Source organism: Bos grunniens, chromosome 18 (assembly GCF_055505025.1).
Source record: "Bos grunniens cultivar Pamir isolate PY7600 chromosome 18, Bosgru_T2T1.0, whole genome shotgun sequence".
Lineage (NCBI taxonomy): Eukaryota > Metazoa > Chordata > Mammalia > Artiodactyla > Bovidae > Bos > Bos grunniens.
Window position 1 is genome coordinate 54,182,607 of NC_141182.1, and position 19,327 is coordinate 54,201,933.

The following is a 19,327-nucleotide window of genomic DNA, read 5'->3' on the forward strand; positions in this document are numbered from 1 at the left end:
CTTGGTCCAGGGGTCCACCAGTTGTTTAAAAACCATGATCTTCAGACCACACTGCAAAACAGCCAAATCAGAGTCCCTGGGGGCCAGGGCATCAGTATTTTGTAAAAGCTTCTCCAAGTGATAGCCAGAGTGAAAACCACTGACTTGGAGGGATTTCTTGTGGCATAAAGCAAGAAAAGGAAGCTGCAGAGATGTGAGCAACATCTCTGTGAGGAAACAACAGTCCCCTGTGGATTGGTTTATCAAGTATGTGCCAGGCTCTCTTCTAAGCATTGACTCCTCATAAACTCTACGATGTGAGACTGTCACCATCCCCATTTTACAGATGGGAAAACTGAGTCTCGGAATGGTTCAAGCACTTGCCCAAAGTTATGGGCTATTAAGTGATGGAGTTGGGATTTGAACCCAGGTCATCTGGCTCCTAAAACTTCGCTGGGCTCTTAATTGCTAAACTTTCTATACGTATGTGTGTATGTGTGCATAGTTGCTCAGTGGTATCCGACTCTTTGTGACCCTGCAGATTGTGGCCCGCCAGGCTCCTTTGTCCCTGGAATTTTCCAGGCAAGGGTACTGGGATGGGTTGCCATTTCCCACTCCAGGGGATTTTCCCAACCCAAGGATCGAACCCGAATCTCCTGCATCTCTAGGATTGGCAGATGGATTCTTTACTGCTGAGCCACCTGGGAAGACTTATATACAAATATATATTCATACTTTCATGTATTAATATTCCTAAATAACTCTAATCTTCCTATATATATATAATACTCCTATATATGTTTCTATATGTAGTACTTATATGTAATACATGTATTTTTACATATAGTAGTAAATATATATAGTATTTGTGCATTAATAAAAGTTTTCTATATATCATATTACCATGTATATTCTTTTTTTTTCCCCATGTATATTCTTTAGCTGTAACTACCTATATAAGGTGATGGTACATAAAATATTCTTAAATATAATATTTATACTTGCTTATATATATACTATTCCCACATATCATTCATAAATATATTTATATTAATATATCCCTTCATATGTTTCTCTATATAAAATTCCTATATAAATATTTCCATATGTAGAACATTTCTAAATATATTCACATATACATAATATTCTTACACACAATAATCCTATATACAGTATGTTTTTGTATTTCTATATACTATACTTCTACTTAAGTAATATTTATATATATTATACATATAATCCCTCCCAAGTCACCCCATCCTGGGTCTGCTTCTCTCTTTGGACTGAAGAGCTTCTAGGCCTTCCCCTCTTTCTTTCTCATCTTTTTACACGGTGTTCTAAAAATTTAACTTCTCTGGTGGCACAGACAGTAAAGAATCTGCCTGCAGTGTAGGAGACCTGGGTTTGACCCCTGGGCAGGAAAGATCCCCTGGAGGAGGGCATGGCAACCCACTCCAGTATTCTTGCCTGGAGAATCCCATGGACAGAGGAGCCTGGAGGACTAAAGTCCATGGTGTCACAAGAGTTGGACACGACTGAGTGACTAAACCAACCACCACCACCAATCCAACTCAATTCTGACTACCTGAAGGTTTTCTAAAGAGGTACTAGGTAGACGGGTCCTTTATTTACTTGGAGATAAGCTCTAATCCCACAGGTTAAGGGCTCAGTCCCACTAGACCGTACCCAGTCACAAGTCCAGGTGGTCATTAGTGCTTCTGACCAAACAGCTATAAATCAACTCCTTCCTCTGTTGGATCATTTGTTAGCATGACTCTTGAAGCTCAGGGAAACGTTTACTCGCATGCGCCAGTTTGGTGGTTCAGATGGTAAAGAACCTGCCTGCAATGCAGGAGACCTGGGTTCCATCCCTGAGTCAGGAAGATCCCCCGGAGAAGAGAATGGCAACCCATTCCAGTATTCTCGCCTGGGAAATCTCATGGACAGAGGAGCCTGGCGGACTAGAGTCCATGGAGTTGCAAAGAGTCGGACACGACTGAGCGACTAACTCTTTCACTTTTCACCAGTTTATTACAAAGAATATTAAAAAGGATACAGAAGGACAGCCAGGCGAAGAGATGAACAGGGCGAGGTCCTGAACAGTTTCAAGCACAGGTGCTTGTGGCCCCACATAACTGGAATATGCCATTTCTAAGCACGTGGGTGTGTTTACCAACCTGGAAGCTCATCAGATCTTGTTGTTCAAGAGTTTTTAGGGGGTTTCCCTGCTGGCTCAGTGGTAAAGAATCCACCTGCCAATGTATGAGACACGGGTTCGACCCCTGATCTGAGAAGGATCCCACGTTTCAAGAAGCAACTAAGCCCGTGCACCACAACTATTGAGCCTGTGCTCCAGAAGCCGGGAGCCCCAACTACTGACGCCTGCGTGCCCTAGAGTCTGTGCGCCACAACAAGAGAAACCACCACAGTGAGAAGCATGCTCACCTCAGCTAGAGGGTAGCCCCTGTTCTCCACAGCTAGAGAAAACCCCACGCAGCAATGAAGACCCAGCACAGCCAAAATAAAGATAAATAAATAAACTGTTGTTGTTGTTTAGTCCCTAAGTCGTGTTCAGCTCTTTGTGATTCCATGGACTGTAGCCCGCCAGCCTCCTCTGTCCATGGGATTTCCCAAGTAAGAATACTGGAGTGGGTTGCCATTCCCTTCTCCAGGGGATCTTCCAGACCCAGGGATGGAACCTGGATCTCCCGCTTTGCAGACAGATTCTTTACCATCTGAGCCACCAGGAAAGCCCTAAACAAATAATTTTAAAATGAGTTTTTATGGAAACGAGGACTGATTTGCAATGAAGAAAATAGAACATTTCAGAGGAGCTTTATGGGAGGATATCAACACATCCCTGAAGTTAATAAACTGCTACAGTTAGTAAATGTTTGTGACAGAAAAGTCACATATTCAAGGTTATACATCTGTCCCTGTTCAACAAAATTTTGTTTTCACAAGCGAAAATCCTTGCTGAGACTTTCAGAATCTAAAAGCGAGATGCCATTCATCACATGGTTCTTGGAGGAAGAACAGTGTGAAATAAAAGGAACGGCAACTATTTTTTTCTGCTCTCTCGAGAGAAATCCTACCCACCAACCTTGGAAGTGAAATTAACCATTGAAATTCACCTTCAAGTACAGTCTCTGGTCATGATGCAAACAAAATCTTTCAGAAGGTACATCCACAGAGGCACAGAGATAGAACGATTAAAACCGAACCAATAACTGAAATCACAGAGAACTTCTTTACTGTTTTAGGCTCCATACAATGCCCCACTAATATTACTACTACTCACTTCTCCTAGACAGTGAAACTGAAGACGTACATGCTACAACTAAGACCCTGCACAGCCAAATAAATAAATAAATATTTTTAAAAAATTTAAAGGAAAGCAAACAAAGACCTTAAAGTATGGAGATGCAGACACAGAGAACAGAATTGTGGACACAAGTTGAGGGAAGGAGAGGGCAGGACGGATGGATGGAGAGGGTAGCATGGACACATACGCACTGCCATATGTAAAACAGATGGCCAGTGGGACCGTGCTGTGTGACTCAGGGCACCCACACGGGGCTCTGAGACAACCCAGGCAGCTGGAATAAGGTGGGAGGGAGGTTCAAGAGGGAGGGGACATTTGTATGTATACCTAGGCTGGTTCATGGTGATACATGGCAGAAACCACCACAGTATTGTAAAGCAATCATTCTTCAATTAAAAATACATACATTTAAAAACAAAAACTGTAAATGATGGTATTTGTGATTAAAAAGAAAAAAAAAGAAAAGAACTGATAGAAAATTCACTTAAATTAAAATGGAGGGGACTTCCCTGGTGGTCCAGTGGTTCAAACTTCAGACTTCCACTGCAGGGGACATGGGTTCAATCCCTGGTCAAAGAATTAAGATCCTACATGCCACAGGGTGTGGCCAAAGAGTTTAAAAATAGAAATAAATAAATAAATAAAATGGAAAGTAGTCTAGGGGGAATAATTTTTATAAAACTTTCATCTCCAATCCACTTTCCCTCCAACTTTCAAGACGTGGGCAAGTGGAGCTGAAAGTTCCAAGACCCTAATCAGTTGATTTTTCTGGTGAGCAGCTACATCCGTAGACTATGAAGTGACTCATGATGTTACCACATTAGCATAAACTCAGGGATGATCAAAGGGGCTCCTTATGGATAATAAAAGACACTTCTATTGCTCAGGAAATTCCAAGGGATTTAGGGTCTCTGTGCCAGAATCAGGGACAAAGATCAAATACATGTCTTATTATAGCATAATATCCTCCCTTCAAGTCAAGGAGCTCAATTGCCCTCTCTTTGAGTGAGAGTTGAATTTAGTAACTCAACTTGCCATGAATAGAATATAGCAGAACCAAAGGCATGTCACTTCCTGGATTGGATTATAAAAAGATTTCGGTTTCCATATTGGGTTCTCTCTCATCACTTGCCCTGGAGGAATCCAGCTGCCGTGTGTTAAGAGATAAACTGAGGCATATAAATTTTTTTAACAGTTTAATCGAGCAAAAATTAATTCCAAGCAGGCAGTACCAAATTGGAAGCAGTTGATGAAAGTGAAAGAAGAGAGTGAAAAAGTTGGCTTAAAGCTCAACATTCAGAAAACTAACATCATGGCATCCGGTCCCATCACTTCTTGGGAAATAGATGGGGAAACAGTGGAAACAGTGTCAGACTTTATTTTTTGGGCTTCAAAATCACTGCAGATGGTGATTGCAGCCATGAAATTAAAAGACGCTTACTCCTTGGAAGGAAAGTTATGACCAACCTAGATAGCATATTCAAAAGCAGAGACATTACTTTGCCAACAAAGGTCTGTCTAGTCAAGGCTATGGTTTTTCCAGTGGTCCTGTATGGATGTGAGAGTTGGACTGTGAAGAAAGCTGAGCGCCGAAGAATTGATGCTTTTGAACTGTGGTGTTGGAGAAGACTCTTGAGAGTCCCTTGGACTGCATGGAGATCCAACCAGTCCAATCTAAAGGAGATCAGTCCTGGGTGTTCTTTGGAAGGAATGATGCTAAAGCTGAAACTCCAGTACTTTGGCCACCTCATGTGAAGAGTTGACTCATTGGAAAAGACTCTGATGCTGGGAGGGATTGAAGGCAGGAGGAGAAGGGGACGATAGAGAATGAGATGGCTGGATGGCATCACTGACTCGATGGACGTGAGTCTGAGTGCACTCTGGGAGTTGGTGATGGACAGGGAGGCCTGGCGTGCTGGGATTCATGGGGTCGCAAAGAGTCGGACACGACTGAGCGACTGAACTGAACTGAACTGAGGAGCACTACGCTGTCAGGAGCTTGGGAAAGATTTCTGAGGAGAAGATCCGGAAACAAAGCAAGAAAATTATTTGATTGGCTTTAGCTTAAGCATTTGCTTTATTTGGGAAAGATTCATTGGTTGTGATTGGTTGTCCTTGTATTTTGATTCTTACTTCCGGCAAAAGATATTGCCTGCCATTTGAATAAATAATGAATGTTGCCTACCATCAAGCCATCAACCACTGTCGCCACCCCCATGAGCCCTGAGGGGAATTCAGGATGGAGAAAAACAAAATATTGGCCCTAGATAGTTAAGATTCACATCTAAGGAATAATTTCAATGATCCCAAACTCTTGCATCTTCCCATAGTTAGAAAAGCAATAAAATCATTAACTTGACATGTCTGGTTTTTGTCACTAGCAGTAATCTTTTGGGTACATGTTAGGTTTCCTTTTTCTAGCCAAAATTCTTATATATTCTGGCTCCTCCCTTACCTCTTCAGAGCAGTTCATCAGAGCTGTCTGAGAGGCTGTCTCTTGGGCTTCGTCTTCATTCAGTAAGGCCCCCCAATAAAACCTAAGTCACACTTTTTATGTTGTGTGTTTTTCTTCAGTTGACGTTACCTTGAGGCATTTATGGGCTTATGTTTGGGTTCACATACGTAGGCTGCTAAGGTATTTGAGCCACCCTAGAAGGCAATGGCACCCCACTCCAGTACTCTTGCCTGGAGAATCCCATGGATGGAGGAGCCTGGTAGGCTGTGGTCCATGGGGTCCCGAAGAGTCGGACACGACTGAGTGACTTCGCTTTCACTTTTCACTTTCACGCATTGGAGAAGGAAATGGCAACCCACTCCAGTGTTCTTGCCTGGAGAATCCCAGGGATGGCGGAGCCTGGTGGGCTACTGTCTATGGGGTCGCACAGAGTCGGACATGACTGAAGCGACTTAGCAGCAGCAGCAGCAGGAGTCTAAAGTCTTCCTTGTTAATTAATTTAACACAAGTCATAAGGACTCTCAGGAGAAGCCCACAGGTCCAGCCAACAGCCAGTGAGGTCTCCTGCCAGTCTCCAGCCCCACTTGAGTCTCTGAGGGACTAAGATCTAGCAAACAGCGTGCCCACAAGCTCTTAAGGAACCCGAAGTCACAGACGGCTTACCCTTCCCTGTGCCTCTGTTGCAGCTATAAACTGGCCCTGCTCATAGTGTGATGGTGAGGCATGAATGAATTAGCTCATGCAAAGTACTTAGAACCAAGCTTAGAAAGTAGTAGGTGCTTTTTAAAGTTTTTGCTATTATTGTTTTCATAATGTTGCAGCCACAAAGAAATACAGTCATTTCCCCCAGATTATGCCATGTGCCTTTTTTTTCTTCCCAGCTGTGCTGAATCTTAGTTGAAGCACTCGGGATCTTTGTTTTGGTAGGCAGGTTCTAGTTCCCTGACTAGGGATCAAACTCGGACCCCTTGCATTGGAAGCACAGTGTTTTAACCACTGGACCACTAGGGTAGTCCCATATGCCATGTGCCTTTTTCTTCCTGGCCGTTGCACATTTGCATCCCACTCCTGAAACTCCTTCCTTACACTGCTTCCTTTTGGTTGGTCTTTTTTTTTTTTTTTTTTTAAATCCTTGCTCAGTTCAGTTCACTCAGTTGTGTCAGACTCTTTGCAAGCCCATGAACTGCAGCACACCAGACCTCCCTGTCCATCACCAACTCCCGGAGTTCACCCAAACCCCTGTCCATTGAGTCGGTGATGCCATTCAGCCATCTCATCCTCTGTCGTTCCTTTCTCCTCCTGCCCCCAATCCCTCCCAACATCAGAGTCTTTTCCAATGAGTCAACTCTTCGCATGAGGTGACCAAAGTATTGGAGTTTCAGCTTTAGCATCAGTCCTTCCAATGAACACCCAGGACTGATCTCCTTTAGATTGGACTGGTTGGATCTCCGTGCAGTCCAAGGGACTCTCAAGAGTCTTCTCCAACACCACAGTTCAAAAGCATCAATTCTTCAGCACTCAGCTTTCTTCACAGTCCAACTCTCACATCCATACATGACCACTGGAAAAACCATAGCCTTGACTAGACAGACCTTTGTTGGCAAAGTAATGTCTCTGCTTTTGAATATGCTATCTAGGTTGGTCATAACTTTCTTTCCAAGGAGTAAGCGTCTTTTAATTTCATGGCTGCAATCACCATCTGCAGTGATTTTGGAGCCCAAAAAAATAAAGTCTGACACTGTTTCCACTGTTTCCCCATCTATTTCCCAAGAAGTGATGGGACCGGATGCTATGATATTAGTTTTCTGAATGTTGAGCTTTAAGCCAACTTTTTCACTGTCCTCTTTCACTTGCATCAAGAGGCTCTTTAGTTCCTCTTCACTTTCTGCCATAAGGGTGGTGTCATCTGCATATCTGAGGTTATTGATATTTCTCCAGGCAATCTTGATTCCAGCTTGTGCTTCTTCCAGTCCAGCGTTTCTCATGATGTCCTCTGCATAGAAGTTAAATAAGCAGGGTGACAATATACAGCCTTGACGTACTCCTTTTCTTATTTGGAACCAGTCTGTTGTTCCATGCCCAGTTCTAATTGTTGCTTCCTGACCTGCATACAGGTTTCTCAAGAGGCAGGTCAGGTGGTCTGGTATTCCCATCTCTTTCAGAATTTTCCACAGTTTATTGTGATCCACACAGTCAAAGGCTTTGGCATAGTCCATAAAGCAGAAATAGATGTTTTTCTAGAACTCTCTTGCTTTTTTGATGATCCACCGGATATTGGCAATTTGATCTCTGGTTCCTCTGCCTTTTCTAAAACCAGCTTGAACATCTGGAAGTTCATGGTTCACGTATTGCTAAAGCCTGGCTTGGAGAATTGTGAGCATTACTTTACTAGTGTCTGTAATCCTTGCTGCTGCTAAGTCACTTCAGTCGTGTCCGACTCTGAGCGACCCCATGGACTGCAGGCCACCAGACTCCCCCGTCCCTGGGATTCTCCAGGCAAGAACACTGGAGTGGGTTGCCATTTCCTCCTCCAATGCATGAAAGTGAAAAGTGAAAGTGAAGTCGCTCAGTCGTGTCCGACTCTTAGCAACCCCATGGACTGCAGCCTACCAGGCTCTTCTTTCCATGGGATTTTCCAGGCAAGAGTACTGGAGTGGGGTGCCACTGTAATCCTTGCTAGTACGGCTCAAATGTCCCCCATCCTCCAGGAAGCCCTCTTTGATTTTTCCTTCCACCTTAGATGCAATACCCACTCTGGGATACCTCAGTGGATCCTGAGCTCCCCTCTCCCAGTCCTGCCCAGTCTGGGAAGGGTTTGTTTCCACCACTGGATCGTCAGTCGAATGAAGGCAGGACTGGGAATACCTTGGTCACTGCTGGGTCCCCATCATTGCCTAGCACAGGGTGGACATGCAGGAAGCACTCAGTGAAAAGATAAGTAAATCTCCAAAGTCAACCAGGGTGTGTTTGTATGTATGTGATGTAGTGATTACAAAAGCTGCTTTCAGTATTACAGGCTAGCATGCTTTTTTTGTGGGCCCAGCTGCACAGAATGTGGGATCTTAGTTTCCCTCAGTTCAGTTCAGTTCAGTCCCTCAGTCGTGTCTGACTCTTTGCGACCCCATGAATCGCAGCACGCCAGGCCTTCCTGTCCATCACCAACTCCCGGAGTTCACTCATACTCACGTCCATCGAGTCAGTGATGCCATCCAGCCATCTCATTCTCTGTCGTCCCCTTGTCCTCCTGCCCCCAATCCCTCCCAACATCAGAGTCTTTTCCAAGGAGTCAACTCTTCGCATGAGGTGGCCAAAGTACTGGAGTTTCAGCTTCAGCATCATTCCCTCCAAAGAAATCCCAGGGCTGATCTCCTTCAGAATGGACTGGTTGGATCTCCATGCAGTCCAAGGGACTCTCAAGAGTCTTCTCCAACACCACAGTTCAAAATCATCAATCCTTCGGTGCTCAGCTTTCTTCACAGTCCAACTCTCACATCCATACATGACCACTAGAAAAACCATAGCCTTGACTAGACAGACCTTTTTTAGCAAAGTAATGTCTCTGTTTTTCAATATGCTATCTAGCTTGGTCATAACTTTCCTTCCAAGGAGTAAGCGTCATTTAATTTCATGACTGCAGTCACCATCTGCAGTGATTTTGGAACCCAAAAAAATAAAATCTGACACTGTTTCCCCATCCATTTCCCATGAAGTGATGGGACCAGATGCCCTACAAGGAATAAATCCACACCCTCTACAGTGGAAGTGCAGAGTCTTAACTATTGGACGACCAGTGAAGTCCCATAGCATGCTATTTTTAATCACCAAAGTAGTGGTATTTTGGGCTTCAGAATTTCTTGGTAATCAGACATTTGCAACCCAGAGAGTTGCAGACTATTTCATAATTTCAGAGGAACCGAGTTCACTCTGTAAGAAAGCTTTCTGACCACATGCCTTGCTGTAAAAAGTCTTACAAGTATCTTACTAATAAAGGTCGTTTGCCCTGGCTCATCAGAGGGGCCAAGCATTGCATTCTCTCTCTTTTTTAAATTAAACTTTTTCTTTTGAGATAATTGTAAATTCCCGTGAAGTTTGAAGCAATAATACAAAGAGATCCTTGTGTGCCTTTTACCCGTTTTCCCCCATTTTATAAAACTACATACTAGTTGATTCTCCTTACTGAAGCCGGGTGCTCAGTCACGTCTGATGCTTCATGACCCTTTAGACACGACTATAGCCTACCAGGCTCTGCTGTCCATGGGATTTTTCAGGCAAGAATACTGGAGTGGGTTGGCATTTCCTCCTCCAGAGGATATCCCCCACCCAGGGATGGAACCCACATCTTCTGTGTCTCCTGTATTGCAAGCGCACTCTTTACCCAAAGAGCCATCAGAGAAGGCCCTTACTGAAGGCAGTTATGTTCTGTAATGTGACCACAAACACTGAATTCACGAATACTGAACCACCGATCCTAGGGGAACACGGGGTTAGAGTCCCCAGAAGTTTCTGGTGACGACACTCTGAACCCGTCAATACGTAACTTGGTTTTATGCGTCTTCCTGTTTAAAGATACTTTCTGTAATGTACACTGTTGATTCGCTCACACCGAGCTCAGACCAACAGCACTACAGTGGCGCCTAAAGGAAGCTTATAGAACAAATACATTCTAAAACTCTTTTGCATTTTCTCCGCAAGGCACATCACAGCTTTCTGGCTTATAGGGGAACTCTGTGCAACAAACACTTCAGCCCTAGGGTTTGGGAGCCATTTTAAACAGCAACATCACCAACAAAAAGCAGAAAAATGTGAAAAACGTGGCACCAAACAGACCGTGAAAGGGACCCTTGTTTACAGTCTGAGAGCTGAACCGAGCGGGCAGAGTGAGGCTCGCCTCGTTCGACCTCGCCTGGGAATGCGCGTGTCGGGCGACTCAATTTCTTGGGCCGCTCTGCGCATGCCTGGAAGCGACCTCGAAATCCTACTGATTTTAGGGTTTTTCTGTATTTGCTTTCACAAATAGGAAATCCGCAGACAATGAGGACTGGCTGTTCAGTAAGACATCCCGGATGTTGACACTGATGAGGTCGACGTTTCCCGCCCCAGCTCACGCCTGGTGCTCTCTTATAGCTACGCCCACTTTCTCTACTCTCACGCCCCTCTCCCCACCCACCCATCCCCCTTAACCCCTGGGGAACACTGATCTGTTGTCCATTTCTTGGAGAAGGCAACGGCACCCCACTCCAGCGCTCTTGCCTGGAAAATCCCATCGACGGAGGAGCCTGGTAGGCTGCAGTCCATGGGGTCGCGAAGAGTCAGACAGGACTGAGCGACTTCACTTTTACTTTTCACTTTCATGCATTGGAGAAGGAAATGGCAACCCACTCCAGTGTTCTTGCCTGGAGAATCCCAGGGACGGCAGAGCTTGGTGGGCTGCCATCTATGGGGTCGCACAGAGTCGGACAAGACTGAAGTGACTTAGCAGCAGCAGTGACGTCAAGAATGTTATATACGTGGAATCACGTAGCCTATATCATTGGGGGATCCTTTTCAAGTGTACGGTTGAATGATTCTTATACTCACAGAGTTACACAATCATCACCACAATCCATTTTAGAACATTTCTTTACCCGCCAAAGAAACCTCACACTTCTTGGCCATCAGGTCCCTTTCCCTCCATCCTTCTCAGCCCTTAGTAATCACCAATCAATCTAATTCCTGTCTCTATGGATTCGCCTACAGTGGAGTCATGGGGTATTCCCTGGGGTCCAGTGGTTAGAAGCCTGCACTTCGACTGCAGGGCAGAGGCTGAGGGTTCAATCCCTAATTGGGGGAAATAAGATCCCACAAGACACAAGACACAGCCACCAGAAAAAAGAAAACAGAAAGAAAGGAATCATAGGCTATGTGCTATATGGTCTTTGTGTATGGCTTCTTTTTAAAAAAAGTTATTTATTTTTAATTTTTTGGCTGTGCTGGGTCTTTGCTGCTACAAAGGCTTTTCTCTAGTTGCCGAGAGCAGGGACCACTCTCCAGTTGTGGCACTCGGGCTCTAGGGCGAGTGGGCTTCTGTGGTTGTGGGCACCTGGGCTCAGTAGCTTCAGCTCCTGGACTCTAGAGCACAGGCTCAATAGTTGTGGCGCATGGGCTTAGCTGCTCGGTGGCATGTGGGATCTTCCCAGACCAAGGGTCGAACCCGTGTCTCCTCCATTTCCAGGCAGATCCTTTACCACTGAGCCACCAGGGAAACCCACGACGTCTTTCACTTAGAGTTACTTTTTCAATGTGGTAGAACAGATCAGAACTTCATCCTTTTTTCAAGGCTGAATACTACTGCATTGTATGGATCCACAACATTTTGTTTATCCATTCATCAGTTGATGGATCGGTCTTGACTCTTTGGTGTGAAAGCAAAGAAGTTGGAGCTCAAGTACCTTTTTTTTTTTTTTTTTTCTTCAAACTAAAATATCTGTGTTACTAATAGCATTTTGGTGTTTTTCAAAACATGTACCAAAATACTGGTTTAGTCACAGGAAATTGTGCTGTGGTGTTTGTTTTGGATGATTGCTGGGAGTTTTATAGCTCAAGCATTTGAAGCTTCAAAGACAAATATTTGATCCAAGTGCTGGTTCTAAGTGTTGGTGCATATTCACTCGTTTAACCCCTGCAACAGCCCTGCATAGTAGGGATGTTATTATTGTGCCCCCACTTGACGGTTGAGAAAACTGAGGTGTGGTCCCCAGGGCTGCTGCAGCCAGGGAGTGGGGAAGCTGGCTTTGAACCTGGACCATCTGGCTTCAGTGGCCTCAGCGTTGGTCACAACTCTCCTCAGTTCCACAAAGTCAGTCAGCAGCGAGGAGCTCGTGGTGTCACATCTGGAGGCTGATCGGTCTGTCATTTCAGGATTCTTGTGCTGGAAGATTTGGGAATTCTAAGGTGGCCTGGACTCAAGGAATGTGCCATAGATGATATAGCTTCTGGGATTTGCTTCAAAAAAAAACACAAGGGTGGGTACTGGATGGCATAGAGAGGGCCCAGGGTGAGCCAAGTACTTGATGATGAAAAGCAAACACTCAAAACAATAGGTGGTGACATGAGGACACTTGATCTTTTTTTTTTTCCTTTATTTTTTGAGCTGTGTGATTCTTTTTAAAATTTTACTTATGCATTTCATTTTATTTTTGGCTGCACTGGACTTCTGTTGCCGCGAGGGCTTTCTCTGGTTGTGGTGTGAGGGCTTTTCATTGTGGTGGCTTCTCTTGATGTGAAGTACAGGCTCTGGAGCATGCGGGCTTCAGTAGTTGGGGAGTGTGATCTTAGTTGCCCCTCAGCGTGTGGAATCTTCCCAGGCCAGGGATCAAACCCGTGTCCCCTGCACTGGCAGGCAGATTCTTAACCACTGGCCCACTAGGGAAGTCCTGCTGTGTGATTCTGTTTTATTTTATTTTGTAATATTATGGGCACACCATGCAGCACATGGGATCTTCGTTCCCCTACCAGGGATTGAACCCATGCCCCCAGCATGGGAAGCGCAAAGTCTAAACCACTGAACCATTGGGGAAGTCCCGAGGGTGCTTGATCTTTTGATAAAGGCTTTGGCACGGAGACTCTCCAGCCTATAAAGGTGAGAGGATGGCCCTGGCTGCAGACAGAACTCCTTCCATCTCGGAACTTCTTGGCTGTGTGGCTCCAGCTAAGTGATTTCATGTCTCTGAACCTGGGGCCAAGGAGACAATCCTGACTTTCTTTGAGAGCCTGAACGTCCAGGGCTGACCTGCCACAATAACTCAACAAGTGGGCAGTTCATGGATGGATGACTTCACCTTCAGTCTTCTCATCAGCAAAATGACATAGTCAGAGTACCCACCTTTTACAACAGTCTGTTTATTCATTTACTTACTATTTATTGAGCAGCTATTAAGCATAATTACTGAATATCTAGGCTTGGAGTAGAGCAGTGAACACGATACCTATCCTGGGGCTTCCCTGGTGGTCCAGTGGCCAAGACTCCATGCTCTCAATGCAGGGGAACCAGGTTCAATCTCTGGTCAAGGAACTAGATCCCATATGCCCCAACTGAAAACATTCTGTCTGCTGCAACTAAGACCTGAGAAAAACTATCCTTGCCTTATGGAACTGACACTCTAGTGATGACCTGTCTATCTATCTATCTGTTATGTTAAGTGGTATTAATAATAAATGTACTAGGAAGAAATCAAGAAATAAAATAGGTTCTGAGATAAATAGTGATACCGTGGAGGAAGAGAAAGATAGCTATTTTCTTTGGTGAGGTCAGGAAGGCCCAACTGAGGAGATGATGTCTGAGCAGAGACCTGAAGGAGGTGAGGAAATGAGCCACACGGAAGTCTGGGGAAGAGGGGGTCCCAGGCAGAGAAACAGCAAGTGCAAAGGCCCTGAGGCAGACCTGGGCCTGGGAAGGTCAGAGCAGAGCAACGAGGTCAGTGTCTGGGATAGAGAGAGCAAGGGGAAGAAGGAGGGAAATGAGCTTAGAAATGGGATGGGGGCCTCGTGGGTCCAGCTGAGTGAGGCGGAAGCCACAGGAGGAATTTGAAGAGGGAAGTGACAACATTCACTTCCTGTAAAAGGATTCAGCTAGCAGGCAAGGCGAGACCTTTCTGTTGGAGGCAAAGGCGGAAACAATGAGGAAGTGAATGCAACCGTCCAGGTGGGAGATGCTGGCAGCTGGGCCAGTGTGCAGTTTGCCAGTCAGACTTTGGATACACATTGAAGGTCAACCCAACGGGACTTCCTGCTGGCTCAGATGTGGGCCGTGAGAAGCAGAGAAGGGGCATGAATCCCTTCATAGTCCCTCCAGCTGGAGCAGCTGGAAAGATGGAGTTTCTATGTTGTGGAAGGAAATAGGGTACTCAAAGCACCTAGCACACAGCCGCACCTGGGAACGTGCCTGACCTGTACTAAGTCAGTTTAAGAGGATGTTGTCAGCCAAGTATTGGATTGCATCACAGGGAAGGCAAGGCAAGGCTGACCCAACCTTGACAAGACTCCTCAGGCAAGTGTCAGGCACGGAGCCAATTTTCCACCCTAACCCTCTCCCTCTGGGCTGGGCCAGCCTCTCCCTTCTCTGGGCTAGAGAGAAATAAGCTCTCCCATCTCCACCTTGAATTCACTCTCAGCCAGGTTACTGAGACTCCTTCTTCTTTCTGCCAGGCCTGTCTTCACTCAGGTCACTGATAGCTACTACTAATGGCCCACACTGCAGCTGTTTCGTGTGTCTGCGTGTGTGTGTGTGTGCGCGTGCGTGTGCGTGTGTGTGCGTGCGTGTGTGTGCGTGTGCACGCGTGTATGTGTGTGTGTGTGTGTAGCTAGAGACAGAGATCCAGTCTCCCACCCCATGCACATGACCTGTCCCCTTCCCCCTCTTTCAGGACTTCTGAAACTGTTTTCTCCTCCCTCTTTTGCACATTTTCCCCTTTCGATTTCTTCTTATTTTTTGACCACTCTCCGTAGCAAGTGGGATCTTAGTTCCCTAAGTTCCCTGACCTGGGATCAAACCCACATCCCCTGCACTGGAAGCACTGGACCCCTTCAAGGAAATCTCTCTTTGTCTTTTTCTCTTTTCTTTTATAGTAATCTACTGCTTAAAAGACTGATTGATTGATTTTTGGCTGTGGTGGGTCTTCGCCGCTGCGCATGGCGTTTCTCTAGTTGCAGGGAGTCGGGGCTGCTCTTTACTTGCAGTGCATAGGCTTCTCATTGGTGTGGCTTCTCTTGCTGCAGAGCCCGGGTTCTAGGCGCTCGGGCTTCAGTCACTGCAGCGTATGGGCTCGGTTGCCTCCCTCTAGAGCTCCGGCTCAGTAGCTGTGACGCACGGGCATGTGGGATCTTCCCAGATCGGGGATTGAACCAGCGTTCCCTTCACTGCCAGGCAGAGCCGTAACCTCTGGAGCACCAGGGAAGTCCTTATTTGCGTTTTTCTTGCTGATTTGTAGGAGTTCTTTACACACTGTGGATATGACACCCTTCGTCAGTTATATGTGTCACAAACATCTTCTCACAACTTGCAGCTCGTCTTTCCATTTTGTTGATGGGATCTTTTGATGCCCAGAGATTTTACTTTTAATGTAAAACCAACGGTTAGTACTTTTGGTATCCTAAGAAATCTTTCTCTACCTCACTCACTGCCATAAAAAGGAGTAACAAAGGTTTTTTATATACTCCTTGGGAATCGTCTCCAAGGTGAAGAAACTGTGTGATCAACATGCCATTGTTTGCATTAAGAGAGAGGGAGAGGGTGTGTGTGTGTGTGTGTGTGTATGTGTGTGTTTATATTGCTTCTCCAGGCATAAGGTATATCAGCAAGATAACAAGTAATTAGTTATACCAGTTGACTCCAAGGAAGGGAACAAGGTAGTTGGGGGAATCAAGATTGAGTAGGCATAAATTTTGAAATATAGGAAAGCATTCTTTAAAACCTGAACCAATTACAATTTTTTGGACCACATGGTATGTGGAATATTAGTTCCCTGACCGGGGTTGGAACCCGTGCCCTCTCCAGGCGAAGCACAGAGCCCTCACCGCTGGATTGTCTGGGAAGTCCCATAATTACGACTAGTCTAAATGCAGCAATCCTTCTTAACCTCAAGGTCATAAAACTATTCTCCCATGTTTTCCTCTAAGCATTTTGTCTTGCAACCTACTGGGGATGACTTTTGTGTATGATGCCAGGTAGAGATTGGATCTCCCGTCCCATATGGATAAGCCACACTCTGCCCCCCATGACCTGCAAGGCAACCTCTTTTCTGTATCACATCTCTCCAGATGCGTGGGTCTGTTTCTTGGCTCTCTGTATGTTTTGGTTAATCTGCTCATCTAATCCTATGTAAATACCATGATCCCTTAGTTGCTAAGGTTGAATAATACTTATCTGGATGACTGCTGAGGCCAGCCCTCTTGTATTCCTTCCTCTTCAAGATCATTTTGCCTTTTCTTGTCTCTATGTTTCCCAACATGAATTTGTTACCTAGGGCTGCTTGAGGGAACGCCCACAAACTGGGAGCTTACACAACAGAAATGTGTTGACTCATGGTTCTGGAGGTTAGAAGTTCAAGATCAAGATGAAGCAGGATCGGATGTCTCTGGTGGTCCAGTGGTTGAGACTCCACACTTCCACTGCAGGGGGCACTTTGGCCACCTAATGCGAAGAACTGACTCATTGGAAAAGACCCTGATGCTGGGAAAGATTGAGGGCAGGAGAAGAAGGGGTCGACAGAGAATGAGATGGTTGGATGGCATCACCGACACCATGGACAGGAGTTTGAGCAAGCTCTGGGAGCTGGTGATGGACAGGGATGCCTAATGTGATCCCTGGTTGGGGAATTTCAACAAACTGTACAATGTGGCAAAAATAATAATAATAGTAATAGTAATTCCTATGAGGGCTGGAAAGGAGAAGCTGTTTCAAGCCTTTCTCCTTGGCTTGTAGACGGCCATCTTTCCCTTGCGTCTCTTCACTTCGTCTTTCCTCTCAGCCTATCTCCCCTTCTTTTTTTTTTCCGGCCGTACACAGGGCTTGCAGGATCTTAGTTCCCTGAACCGGGTCACAGCAGTGAAAGTGCTGAGTCCTAACCACTGGACCGCCAGGGCACTCCCCAAATCTTCCCTTCTTAAAGGACACCTGTCCTGTTGGATCAGGGCCCACCCTGATGGCCTCATCTTAACTTAATCACCGATTAATCTTAATCACCTGTAAAGACCTGACGTCCAGGACTTCCCTGGTGGTCCAGTGGTTCAGAATTCTTCTTCCACTGCAAGAGGGCATGGGTTCCATCTCTGGTTGGGTAATGAAGACCCTGCCTGCCACTGTCGTGGTTGTTCAGTCACTCAGTTGTGTCCAAATCTTTGAGACCCCATGGACTGCAGCACCCTAGGCTTCCCTGTCCTTCACTATCTCCCAGAGTTTGCTCAGACTCATGTCTATTGTGTCGGTGATGCCATCCAACCATCTCATCCTCTGTTGTCCCCTTCTCCTCAGTTGGGAAAAAAACAAGAGAAAAGAAACCAAAAACCCCCAAAATCTAAAAATGAAGTTATATTCTGAAGTGTTGGTGGGGAGGACTTAGTTTTTGAAGGGGGGACACAATCCAACCCATCAGTTCAGTTCAGTTCACTTCAGTCCCTCAGTCGTATCCGACTCTTTGCGACCCCATGAATCGCAGCACGCCAGGCCTCCCTGTCCATCACCTACTCCTGGAGTTCATTCAGACTCACGCCCATCGAGTCGGTGATGTCATCCAGCCATCTCATCCTCTGTCGTCCCCTTCTCCTCCTGCCCCGAATCCCTCCCAACATCAGAGTCTTTTCCAATGAGTCAACTCTTTGCCTGAGGTGGCCAAAGTACTGGAATTTCAGCTTTAGCATCATTCCTTCCAAAGAAATATGATCTCCTTCAGAATGGACTGGTTGGATCTCCTTGTACCATAACACTACATAAACTTGATAATCAGTTTCATAAGTATGGAAAGTTTTGGTTTTTTTTTTTTGCGAGGGGTGGGGTGGCTACTGAGTGGAATTACATTCTCACTGCACCTCATAAATTGTTTCCCACTTCCTTTCTTACCTTTTGGGGGGATCCCTCACAAACATCTGTCCCCTTAAAAAGAACAGAAGCATCCTGCCTCCAGCATTCCAGTCTCATCTCATTGTGTGTCTTTGGGCAAGTGGTCTTCCCTCTGGGAACCAGAATTTCCTTATCTGCATAGAGAAGCTCTTCCTGGCAACAGCAGTGATAACACTAATAGTTACTGGGCAACCTTGTTCTAATGATTAAGTGGGAGGATGTCTAAAAATCCTGGAACCTACGGGGCTGAGGAGCAGGCCGCGCAATAACACTTCAGCAGCTTGCTTTGATGACGTTTCTCAAGTTCCTCTTTGTGTTCCAGTTAAACACTAGACTTCCTCAAAAGCCCAGGGCTGAGTCTGGCTTCTGCTTCAGTTCACTCGCACAGGGACAGCAAACACGTGGCTCTGACCAGTCTGACCACTGGATGTGTTTTCTTTCACGTAGTGCATTAAAAAAAAATTTTTTTTTAAGCAAACAGTAAAACAGAGAGGACTTCACATTCAAATTAAAAGACTCTAGGTTGTTATAAATCAATTATACTTCAGTTAAAAATTTTTTAATTAAAAAAAAAAAAACACCTGTAGGGACTTCCTTGGCAGTCTGGTGGTTAAGACCCCACAGTGCCAATGCAGGGGGCACAGGTTCGATCCTTGGTCGGGGAACTAACATCCCACCCGCCAAGTGGCATGGCCTCCCACCCCCAAAAAAACAAAACAAACAAACGAAACACAAAACCCTCTAGACTGTCAATGTCCCTTGAAAAATCAGATGCAGCCACACTAGGCCCACATTTCCACATGGCAACAACCAGCCTCTTGCGTCTGGCTTCTTTCACTTGGCATTACGCTTTCAAGGTTCATCTGTGCTGTAAGCATGCATTGGCACCTCCTTTCAATGGCTGGCTAATTTATATTCCTTTGTAGGGAAATTCCGGGTCTTGTTTATCCATTCTTCAGTTGATCAACATTTAGAC